Below are 13,718 nucleotides of genomic sequence, written 5' to 3' on the forward strand. Positions count from 1 at the left end.
GTATTAGTTTCCGAAGCTCATCTGGAAGCATTCTGTAACCTGTGGACCTTCAGAGTTTTGATGAAACACAAAAATTGCATCGGCATTGAACACAATAAGCACCATGCAGACTTTTCTCCATGGGAGTAATGTCTTAAACTATCTACGCTTTGATCGTACACTGGAAGACTAGTAGAAGTTTCTGAAGCTCATCTGGATGCATTCTGTAATCTGTGGACCTTCAGAGTGTTGATGAAACACAAAAACTGCATCGGCATTGAACACAATAAGCACCATGCCCAACTATCTCCTTAGGAGTAATGTCTTAAATTGTCTACGCTTTGATCGTTCCCATGAAGACTAGTAGTAGGTTCCGAAGCACATCTGGAGGCATTCTGAAATCTGTAGACCTTCAGAGTTTTGATGAAACACAAAAATTGCATCGGCATTGAACACGATATGCACCATGCGGACTTTTCTCCATGGGAGTAATGTCTTAAACTGCCTAGGCTTTGATCGTTCTCTGGAAGAGTAGTAGTAGTTTCCGAAGCACATCTGGAGGCATTCTGTAATCTGAGGTCGTTCAGAGTGTTGATGAAACACAAAAATTGCATCGGCATTTAACTCAATAAGCACCATGCGCACTTTTCTCCATGTGAGCAATGTCTTAAACTGTCTACGCTTTTATCGTACACTGGAAGACTAGTAGTAGTTTCCGAAGCAAATCTGAAGGCATTCTGTAATCTGTGGACGTTCAGAGTGTTGATGAAACACAAAAATTGCACCGGCATTGAACACGATAAGCACCATTCGGACTTTTCTCCATGGGAGTAATGTCTTAAACTGTCTACGCTTTGATCGTTCCCTGGAAGACTAGTAGTAGTTTCCGAAGCACATCTAGATGCATTCTGTAATCTGTGGACCTTCAGAGTTCTGATGAAACACAAAAATTGCATTGGCATTGAACTCAATAAGCATCATGCTGACTTTTCTCCATGGGAGTAATGTCTTAAACTGTCTACGCTTTGATCGTACACTGGAAGACTAGTAGTACTTTCCGAAGCACATCTGGATGCATTCTGTAATCTGTGGACCTTCAGAGTGTTGATGAAACACAAAAATTGCATCGGCATTGAACACGATATGCACCATGCGGACTTTTCTCCATGGGAGTAATGTCTTAAACTGTCTAGGCTTTGATCGTTCTCTGGAAGAGTAGTAGTAGTTTCCGAAGCACATCTGGAGGCATTCTGTAATCTGTGGACGTTCAGAGTGTTGATGAAACACAAAAATTGCATCGGCATTTAACTCAATAAGCACCATGCGCACTTTTCTCCATGTGAGTAATGTCTTAAACTGTCTACGCTTTTATCGTACACTGGAAGACTAGTAGTAGTTTCCGAAGCACATCTGAAGGCACTCTGTAATCTGTGGACGTTCAGAGTGTTGATGAAACACAAAAATTGCACCGGCATTGAACACGATAAGCACCATTCGGACTTTCTCCATGGGAGGAATGTCTTCAACTGTCTACGCTTTGATCGTTCCCTGGAAGACTAGTAGTAGTTTCCGAAGCACATCTAGATGCATTCTGTAATCTGTGGACCTTCAGAGTTCTGATGAAACACAAAAATTGCATTGGCAATGAACTCAATAAGCATCATGCGGACTTTTCTCCATGGGAGTAATGTCTTAAACTGTCTACGCTTTGATCGTACACTGGAAGACTAGTAGTACTTTCCGAAGCACATCTGGATGCATTCTGTAATCTGTGGACCTTCAGAGTGTTGATGAAACACAAAAATTGCATCGGCATTGAACACAATAAGCACCATGCGGACTTTTCTCCATGTGAGTAATGTCTTAAACTGTCTACGCTTTGATCGTACACTGGAAGACTAGTAGTAGTTTCCGAAGGACATCTGGAGGCATTCTGCACTCTGTGGACCTTCAGAGTGTTGATGAAACACAAAAATTGCATCGGCATTGAACACAATAAGCACCATGCGGACTTTTCTGCATGGGAGTAATGTCTTAAACTGTCTACGCTTTGATTGTACACTGGAAGACTAGTAGTAGCTTCCGAAGCACATCTGGATGCATTCTGTAATCTGTGGACCTTCATAGTGTTGATGAAACACAAAAATTGCATCGGCATTGAACACAATAAGCACCATGGGGACTTTTTCTCCATGGGAGAAATGTCTACGCTTTGATCGTTTCCTGGAAGACTAGTAGTAGTTTCTGAAGCACATCTGGATGCATTCTGTAATCTGTGGACCTTCAGAGTGTTGATGAAACACAAAAAAAGCATCGTCATTAAACACAAGAAGCACCATGCGGACTTTTCTCCATGGGAGTAATGTCTTAATCTGTCTACGATTTGAACGTTCACTGGAAGACTAGTAGTAGTTTCCGAAGCATATCTGGATGCATTCTGGTATCTGTGGACCTTCAGAGTGTTGATGAAACACAAAAAATGCATCGGCATTGAACACAATAAGCACCATGCGGACTTTTTTCCTTGGGAGTAATGTCTTAAACTGTCTAGGCTTTTATCGTACACTGGAAGACTAGTAGTAGTTTCCGAAGCACATCTGGAGGCATTTTGCACTCTGTGGACCTTCAGAGTGTTGATGAAACACAAAAATTGCATCGGCATTGAACACGGTAAGCACCATTCGGACTTTTCTCCATGGGAGTAATGTCTTAAACTGTCTACGCTTTGATCGTACACTGGATGACTAGTAGTGGTTTCCGAAGCACATCTGGATGCATTCTGTAATCTGTGGACCTTCAGAGTGTTGATGAAATACAAATATTGCATCGGCATTGAACACAATAAGCAGCATGAAGAATTTTCTCCTTGGGAGTAATGTTTTAAACTGTCTACGCTTTGATCGTTCCCTGGAAGACTAGTAGTAGTTTCCGAAGCACATCTGGATGCATTCTGTAATCTGTGGACCTTCAGGGTGTTGATGAAGCACAAAAATTGCATCGGCATTGAACACAAAAAGCACCATGCGGACTTTTCTCCACGGGTGTAATGTCTCAAACTGTCTACGCTATGATCGTTCACTGGATGAATAGTAGTAGTTTCCGAAGCACATCATGAGGCATTCTGTAATCTGTGGACATTCAGAGTGTTGACGAAACACAAAAATTGCATCGGCATTGAACACAATATGCACCATGCGGACTTTTCTCCATGAGAGTAATGTCTTTAACTGTCTACGCTCTGATCGTTCCCTGGAAGACTAGTAGTAGTTCCCGAAGCACATCTGGAGGCATTCTGTAATCTGTGAAACTTCAGAGTGTTGATGAAACACAGAAATAGAATCGGCATTGAACACAATAAGCACCATGCGGACTTTTCTCCATGGTAGTAATGTCTTAAACTGTCTACGCTTTGATCGTTCCCTGGAAGACTAGTAGTAGTTTCCGAAGCACATCTGGAGGCATTCTGTAATCTGTGAACCTTCAGAGTGTTGATGAAACACAGAAATTGAATCGGCATTGAACACAATAAGCACCATGGGGACTTTTTCTCCATTGGAGAAATGTCTTAAAATGTCTACGCTTTGATCGTTCCCTGGAAGACTAGTAGTAGTTTCTGAAGCACATCTGGATGCATTCTGTAATCTGTGGACCTTCAGAGTGTTGATGAAACACAAAAATTGCATCGTCATTAAACACAATAAGCACCATGCGGACTTTTCTCCATGGGAGTAATGTCTTAAACTGTCTACGATTTGAACGTTCCCTGGAAGACTAGTAGTAGTTTCCGAAGCATATCTGGATGCATTCTGTTATCTGTGGACCTTCAGAGTGTTGATGAAACACAAAAATGCATCGGCATTGAACACAATAAGCACCATGCGGACTTTTTTCCTTGGGAGTAATGTCTTAAACTGTCTATGCTTTTATCGTACACTGGAAGACAAGTAGTAGTTACCGAAGCACATCTGGAGGCATTTTGCACTCTGTGGACCTTCAGAGTGTTGATGAAACAGAAAAATTGCATCGGCATTGAACACGATAAGCACCATTCGGACTTTTCTCCATGGGAGTAATGTCTTAAACTGTCTACGCTTTGATCGTAGACTGGAGGACTAGTAGTAGTTTCCGAAGCACATCTGGATGCATTCTGTAATCTGTGGACCTTCAGAGTGTTGATGAAACACAAAAATTGCATCGGCATTGAACTCAATAAGCACCATGCGGACTTTTCTAAATGGGAGTAAAGACTTAAACTGTCTACTCTTTGATCGTACACTGGAAGACTAGTGGTGGTTTCCGAAGCACATCTGGATGCATTCTGTAATCTGTGGACCTTCAGAGTGTTAATGAAACACAAATATTGCATAGTCATTGAACACAATAAGCACCATGAAGAATTTTCTCCTTGGGAGTAATGTCTTAAACTGTCTACGCTTTGATCGTACACTGTAAGACTAGTATTAGTTCCCGAAGCACATCTGGAAGCATTCTGTAACCTGTGGACCTTCAGAGTTTTGATGAAACACAAAACTTGCATCGGCATTGAACACAATAAGCACCATGCAGACTTTTCTCCATGGGAGTAATGTCTTAAACTATCTACGCTTTGATCGTACACTGGAAGACTAGTAGAAGTTTCTGAAGCTCATCTCGATGCAGTCTGTAATCTGTGGACCCTCAGAGTGTTGATGAAACACAAAAATTGCATCGGCATTGAACACAATAAGCACCATGCAAAACTATCTCCTTAGGAGTAATGTCTTAAATTGTCTACGCTTTGATCGTTCCCTGGAAGACTAGTAGTAGTTTCCGAAGCACATCTGGAGGCATTCTGAAATCTGTAGACCTTCAGAGTGTTGATGAAACAAAAAAATTGCATCGGCATTGAACACAATATGCAACATGCGGACTTTTCTCCATGGGAGTAATGTCTTAAACTGTCTAGGCTTTGATCGTTCTCTGGAAGAGTAGTAGTAGTTTCCGAAGCACATCTGGAGGCATTCTGTAATCTGTGGACGTTCAGAGTGTTGATGAAACACAAAAATTGCATCGGCATTTAACTCAATAAGCACCATGCGCACTTTTCTCCATGTGAGTAATGTCTTAAACTGTCTACGCTTTTATCGTACACTGGAAGACTAGTAGTAGTTTCCGAAGCACATCTGAAGGCACTCTGTAATCTGTGGACGTTCAGACTGTTGATGAAACACAAAAATTGCACCGGCATTGAACACGATAAGCACCATTCGGACTTTCTCCATGGGAGGAATGTCTTCAACTGTCTACGCTTTGATCGTTCCCTGGAAGACTAGTAGTAGTTTCCGAAGCACATCTAGATGCATTCTGTAATCTGTGGACCTTCAGAGTTCTGATGAAACACAAAAATTGCATTGGCAATGAACTCAATAAGCATCATGCGGACTTTTCTCCATGGGAGTAATGTCTTAAACTGTCTACGCTTTGATCGTACACTGGAAGACTAGTAGTACTTTCCGAAGCACATCTGGATGCATTCTGTAATCTGTGGACCTTCAGAGTGTTGATGAAACACAAAAATTGCATCGGCATTGAACACAATAAGCACCATGCGGACTTTTCTCCATGTGAGTAATGTCTTAAACTGTCTACGCTTTGATCGTACACTGGAAGACTAGTAGTAGTTTCCGAAGGACATCTGGAGGCATTCTGCACTCTGTGGACCTTCAGAGTGTTGATGAAACACAAAAATTGCATCGGCATTGAACACAATAAGCACCATGCGGACTTTTCTGCATGGGAGTAATGTCTTAAACTGTCTACGCTTTGATTGTACACTGGAAGACTAGTAGTAGCTTCCGAAGCACATCTGGATGCATTCTGTAATCTGTGGACCTTCATAGTGTTGATGAAACACAAAAATTGCATCGGCATTGAACACAATAAGCACCATGCGGACTTTTCTCCATGTGAGTAATGTCTTAAACTGTCTACGCTTTGATCGTTCCCTGGAAGACTAGTAGTAGTTTCCGAAGCAGATCTGGATGCACTCTGTAATCTGTGAACCTTCAGAGTGTTGATGAAACATAGAAATTGAATCGGCATTGAACACAATAAGCACCATGCGGACTTTTCTCCATGGAAGTAATGTCTTAAACTGTCTACGTTTTGATCGTTCCCTGGAAGACTCGTAGTAGTTTCCGAAGCACATCTGGATGCATTCTGTAATCTGTGGACCTTCAGAGTGTTGATGAAGCACAAAAATTGCATCGGCATTGAACACAAAATGCACCATGCGGACTTTTCTCCACGGGTGTATTGTCTCAAACTGTCTACGCTATGATCGTTCACTGGATGAATAGTAGTAGTTTCCGAAGCACATCATGAGGCATTCTGTAATCTGTGGACATTCAGAGTGTTGACGAAACACAAAAACTGCATCGGCATTGAACACAATATGCACCATGCGGACTTTTCTCCATGAGAGTAATGTCTTTAACTGTCTACGCTTTGATCGTTCCCTGGAAGACTAGTAGTAGTTTCCGAAGCACATGTGGAGGCATTCTGTAATCTGTGAAACTTCAGAGTGTTGATGAAACACAGAAATAGAATCGGCATTGAACACAATAAGCACCATGCGGACTTTTCTCCATGGTAGTAATGTCTTAAACTGTCTACGCTTTGATCGTTCCCTGGAAGACTAGTAGTAGTTTCCGAAGCACATCTGGAGGCATTCTGTAATCTGTGAACCTTCAGAGTGTTGATGAAACACAGAAATTGAATCGGCATTGAACACAATAAGCACCATGCGGACTTTTTCTCCATGGGAGAGATGTCTTAAAATGTCTACGTTTTGATCGTTCCCTGGAAGACTAGTAGTAGTTTCTGAAGCACATCTGGATGCATTCTGTAATCTGTGGATCTTCAGAGTGTTGATGAAACACAAAAATTGCATCGTCATTAAACACAATAAGCACCATGCGGACTTTTCTGCATGGGAGTAATGTCTTAAACTGTCTACGATTTGAACGTTCCCTTTAAGACTAGTAGTAGTTTCCGAAGCATATCTGGATGCATTCTGTTATCTGTGGACCTTCAGAGTGTTGATGAAACACAAAAATGCATCGGCATTGAACACAATAAGAACCATGCGGACTTTTTTCCTTGGGAGTAATATCTTAAACTGTCTAGGCTTTTATCGTACACTGGAAGACTAGTAGTAGTTTCCGAAGCACATCTAGAGGCATTTTGCACTCTGTGGACCTTCAGAGTGTTGATGAAACACAAAAATTGCATCGGCTTTGAACACGATAAGCACCATTCGGACTTTTCTCCATGGGAGTAATGTCTTAAATTGTCTACGCTTTGATCGTACACTGGAAGACTAGTAGTAGTTTCCGAAGCACATCTGGATGCATTCTGTAATCTGTGGACCTTCAGAGTGTTGATGAAACACAAAAACTGCATCGGCATTGAACACAATAAGCACCATGCCCAACTATCTACTTAGGAGTAATGTCTTAAATTGTCTACGCTTTGATCGTTCCCATGAAGACTAGTAGTAGGTTCCGAAGCACATCTGGAGGCATTCTGAAATCTGTAGACCTTCAGAGTTTTGATGAAACACAAAAATTGCATCGGCATTGAACACGATATGCACCATGCGGACTTTTCTCCATGGGAGTAATGTCTTAAACTGCCTAGGCTTTGATCGTTCTCTGGAAGAGTAGTAGTAGTTTCCGAAGCACATCTGGAGGCATTCTGTAATCTGAGGACGTTCAGAGTGTTGATGAAACACAAAAATTGCATCGGCATTTAACTCAATAAGCACCATGCGCACTTTTCTCCATGTGAGCAATGTCTTAAACTGTCTACGCTTTTATCGTACACTGGAAGACTAGTAGTAGTTTCCGAAGCAAATCTGAAGGCATTCTGTAATCTGTGGACGTTCAGAGTGTTGATGAAACACAAAAATTGCACCGGCATTGAACACGATAAGCACCATTCGGACTTTCTCCATGGGAGTAATGTCTTAAACTGTCTACGCTTTGATCGTTCCCTGGAAGACTAGTAGTAGTTTCCGAAGCACATCTAGATGCATTCTGTAATCTGTGGACCTTCAGAGTTCTGATGAAACACAAAAATTGCATTGGCATTGAACTCAATAAGCATCATGCTGACTTTTCTCCATGGGAGTAATGTCTTAAACTGTCTACGCTTTGATCGTACACTGGAAGACTAGTAGTACTTTCCGAAGCACATCTGGATGCATTCTGTAATCTGTGGACCTTCAGAGTGTTGATGAAACACAAAAATTGCATCGGCATTGAACACAATAAGCACCATGCGGACTTTTCTCCATGTGAGTAATGTCTTAAACTGTCTACGCTTTGATCGTACACTGGAAGACTAGTAGTAGTTTCCGAAGCACATCTGGATGCATTCTGTAATCTGTGGACCTTGAGAGTGTTGATGAAACACAAATATTGCATCGGCATTGAACACAATAAGCACCATGAAGAATTTTCTCCTTGGGAGTAATGTATTAAACTGTCTACGCTTTGAACGTACACTGTAAGACTAGTATTAGTTTACGAAGCTCATCTGGAAGCATTCTGTAACCTGTGGACCTTCAGAGTTTTGATGAAACACAAAAATTGCATCGGCATTGAACACAATAAGCACCATGCAGACTTTTCTCCATGGGAGTACTGTCTTAAACTATCTACGCTTTGATCGTACACTGGAAGACTAGTAGAAGTTTCTGAAGCTCATCTGGATGCATTCTGTAATCTGTGGACCTTCAGAGTGTTGATGAAACACAAAAATTGCATCGGCATTGAACACAATAAGTACCATGCCCAACTATCTCCTTTGGAGTAATGTCTTAAATTGTCTACGCTTTGATCGTTCCCTGGAAGACTAGTAGTAGGTTCCGAAGCACATCTGGAGGCATTCTGAAATCTGTAGACCTTCAGAGTGTTGATGAAACACAAAAATTGCATCGGCATTGAACACGATATGCACCATGCGGACTTTTCTCCATGGGAGTAATGTCTTAAACTGTCTAGGCTTTGATCGTTCTCTGGAAGAGTAGTAGTAGTTTCCGAAGCACATCTGGAGGCATTCTGTAATCTGAGGACGTTCAGAGTGTTGATGAAACACAAAAATTGCATCGGCATTTAACTCAATAAGCACCATGCGCACTTTTCTCCATGTGAGTAATGTCTTAAACTGTCTACGCTTTTATCGTACACTGGAAGACTAGTAGTAGTTTCCGAAGCACATCTGAAGGCATTCTGTAATCTGTGGACGTTCAGAGTGTTGATGAAACACAAATATTGCATCGGCATTGAACACAATAAGCACCATGCGGACTTATCTCCATGTGAGTAATGTCTTAAACTGTCTACGCTTTGATCGTACACTGGAAGACTAGTAGTAGTTTAAGTATCACATCTGGATGCATTCTGTAATCTGTGGACCTTCAGAGTGTTGATGTAACACAGAAATTGCATCGTCATTGATCACAATAAGCACCATGAAGACTTTTCTCCATGGGAGTAATGTCTTAAACTGTCTACGCTTTGATCGTTTCCTAGAAGACTGGTAGTAGTTTCCGAAGCACATCTGGAGGCATTCTGAAATCTGTGGACATGCAGATTGTTGATGAAACACAAAAATTGCGTCGGCATTTAACACAATAAGCACCATGCCGAATTTTCTCCATGGGAGTAATGTCTAAAACTGTCCACGCTTTGATCGTTCCCTGGAAGACTAGTAGTAGTTTCCGAAGCACATCTGGATGCATTCTGTAATCTGTGGACCTTCAGAGTTCTGATGAAACACAAAATTTGCATCGGCATTGAACTCAATAAGCACCATGCGTACTTTTCTCCATGGCAGTAATGTCTTAAACTGTCTACGCTTTGATCCTACACTGGAAGTCTAGTAGTAGTTTCCGAAGCACATCTGGATGCATTCTGTAATCTGTGGACCTTCCGAGTGTTGATGATACACAAAAATTGCATCGGCATTAAACACAATAAGCACCATCCGGACTTTTCTCCATGGGAGTAATGTCTTAAACTGTCTACGCTTTGATCGTTCCCTGTAAGACTGGTAGTAGTTTTCGAAGCATATCTGGATGCATTCTGTCATCTGTGGACCTTCAGAGTGTTGATGAAACCCAAAAATTGCATCGGCATTGATCACAATAAGCACCATGCGGACTTTTCTCCATGGGAGTAATGTCTTAAACTGTCTACCATTTGATCGTTCACTGGAAGACTAGTGGTAGTTTCCAAAGCACATCTGGAGGCATTCTGTAATCTGTGGACCTTCAGAGTGTTGATGAAACACAGAAATTAAATCGGCATTGAACACAAAAAGCACTATGCGGACTTTTCTCCATGAGAGTAATGTCTTAAACTGTCAACGCTTTGATCGTTCACTGGAAGACTAGTAGTAGTTTCCAAAGCACATCTGGAGGCATTCTGAAATCTTTTGAATTTCAGAGTGTTGATGAAACACAGAAATTGAATCGGCATTGAGCACAATAAGCACCATGCGGACTTTTCTCCATGGGAGTAATGTCTTATACTGTCTAAGCTGTGATCATTCACTGGAAGACTAGCAGTAGTTTCCGAAGCACATCCGGAGCCATTCTGGATTCTGTATACCTTCAGAGTGTTAATGAAACACAGAAATTGCATCGGCATTGAACACAAGAAGCACCATGCAGACTTTTCTCCATGAGAGTAATGTCTTAAACTGTCTACGCTTTGATCGTACACTGGAAGACTAGTAGTAGTTTCCGAAGAATATCTGGATGCATTCTGTAATCTGTGGACCTTCAGAGTGTTGAAGAAACACAAAAATTGCATCGGCATTGAACACAATAAGCACCATGCGGACTTTTCTCCATGAGAGTAATGTCTTAAACTGTCTACGCTTTGATCGTTCACTGGAAGACTAGTGGTAGTTTCCAAAGCACATCTGGAGGCATTCTGTAATCTGTGGACCTTCAGAGTGTTGAGGAAACTCAGAAACTGCATCGGCATTGAACACAATAAGCACCATGCGGACTTTTCTCCATGGGAGTAATGTCTTAAACTGTCTACGCTTTGATCGTTACCTGGAAGACTATTAGTAGTTTCCGAAGCACATCTGCATGCATTCTGAAATCTGTGGAACTTCAGAGTGTTGATGAAACACAGATATTGAATCGGGATTGAACACAATAAGCACCATGCGGACTTTTCTCCATGGGAGTAATGTCTTAAACTGTCTACGTTTTGATCGTTCCCTGGAAGACTAGTAGTAGTGTCCAAAGTACATCTGGATGCATTCTGTAATCTGTGGACCATCAATGTGTTGATGAAACACAAAAATTGCATCGGCATTGACCACAATAAGCACCATTCCGACTTTTCTCCATGGGAGTAATGTCTTAAACTGTCTACGCTTTGATCGTTCCCTGGAAGACTAGCAGTAGTTTCCGAAGCATATCTGGATGCATTCTGAAATCTGTGAAACTTCAGAGTGTTGATGAAACACAAAAATTGCATCGGCATTGAACACAATAAGCACCATGCGGACTTTTCTAAATGGGAGTCATGTCTTAAACTGTCTACTCTTTGATCGTACACTGGAAGACTAGTAGTAGTTTCCGAAGCATATCTGGATGCATTCTGAAATCTGTGGAACTTCAGAGTGTTGATGAAACACAAAATTTGCATCAGCATTGAACACAATAAGCACCATGCGGACTTTTCTAAATGGGAGTAAAGTCTTAAACTCTCTACTCTTTGATCGTACACTGGAAGACTAGTAGTAGTTTCCGAAGCACATCTGGATGCATTCTGTAATCTGTGGACCTTCAGAGTGTTGATGAAACACAAATATTGCATCGGCATTGAACACAATAAGCTCCATGAAGAATTTTCTCCTTGGGAGTAATGTCTGAAACTGTCTACGCTTTGATCGTACACTGTAAGACTAGTAGTAGTTTCCGAAGCACATCTGGCAGCATTCTGTAACCTGTGGACCTTCAGAGTATTGATGAAACACAAAAATTTCATCGGCATTGAACACAATAAGCACCATGCAGACTTTTCTCCATGGGAGTAATGTCCTAAACTATCTACGCTTTGATCGTACACTGGAAGACTAGTAGAAGTTTCTGAAGCACATCTGGATGCATTCTGTAATCTGTGGACCTTCAGAGTGTTGATGAAACACTAAAATTGCATCGGCATTGAACACAATAAGCACCATGCCCACCTATCTCCTTAGGAGTAATGTCTTAAATTGTCTACGCTTTGATCGTTCCCTTGAAGACTAGTAGTAGTTTCCGAAGCACATCTGGATGCATTCTGAAATCTATAGACCTTCAGAGTGTTGATGAAACACAAAAATTGCATCGGCATTGAACACGATATGCACCATGCGGACTTTTCTCCATGGGAGTAATGTCTTTAAATTTCTAGGCTTTGATCGTTCTCTGGAAGAGTAGTAGTAGTTTCCGAAGCACATCTGGAGGCATTCTGTAATCTGTGGACGTTCAGAGTGTTGATGAAACACAAAAATTGTATCGGCATTGAACACAATAAGCACCATGCGGACTTTTCTGAATGGAAATAATGTCTTAAACTGTCTACGCTTTGATCGTTCCCTGGAAGACAAGTAGTAGTTTCCGAAGCACATCTGGATGCATTCTGTAATCTGTGGACCTACAGAGTTCTGATGAAACACAAAAATTGCATCGGCATTGAACTCAATAAACACCATGCGGACTTTTCTCCATGGCAGTAATGTCTTAAACTGTCTACGCTTTGATCGTACACTGGAAGAGTAGTAGTAGTTTCCGAAGCACATCTGGATGCATTCTGTAATCTGTGGACCTTCCGAGTGTTGATGAACCACAAAAAATGCATCGGCATTGAACACAATAAGCACCATGCGGGCTTTTTTCCATTTGAGTAATGTCTTAAACTGTCTACGCTTTGATCGTTCCCTGGAAGACTAGTATTAGTTTCCGAAGCACATCGGGATGCATTCTGTAATCTATGAACCTTCAGAGTGTTGATGAAACACAGAAATTGAAACGGCATTGAACACAATAATCATCATGCGGACTTTTCTCCATAGAAGTAATGTCTTAAACTGTCTACGTTTTGATCGTTCCCTGGAAGACTAGTAGTAGTTTCCGAAGCACATCTGGAAGCAATCTGTAACCTGTGGACCTTCAGAGTGTTGAGGAAACAGAAAAATAGCATCGGCTTTGAACACAATAAACACCATGTGAACTTCTCTCCATGTGAGTAATGTCTTAAACTGTCTACGCTTTGATCGTACACTGGAAGACTAGTAGTAGTTTAAGTAGCACATCTGGATGCATTCTGTAATCTGTGGACCTTCAGAGTGTTGATGTAACACAGAAATTGCATCGTCATTGATCACAATAAGCACCATGAAGACTTTTCTCCATGGGAGTAATGTCTTAAACTGTCTACGCTTTGATCGTTTCCTAGAAGACTGGTAGTAGTTTCCGAAGCACATCTGGAGGCATTCTGAAATCTGTGGACATGCAGATTGTTGATGAAACACAAAAATTGCGTCGGCATTTAACACAATAAGCACCATGCCGAATTTTCTCCATGGGAGTAATGTCTAAAACTGTCCACGCTTTGATCGTTCCCTGGAAGACTAGTAGTAGTTTCCGAAGCACATCTGGATGCATTCTGTAATCTGTGGACCTT

This window comes from Schistocerca gregaria, chromosome 9, assembly GCF_023897955.1.
Source record: "Schistocerca gregaria isolate iqSchGreg1 chromosome 9, iqSchGreg1.2, whole genome shotgun sequence".
In the NCBI taxonomy this organism is placed as follows: Eukaryota; Metazoa; Arthropoda; class Insecta; order Orthoptera; family Acrididae; genus Schistocerca; species Schistocerca gregaria.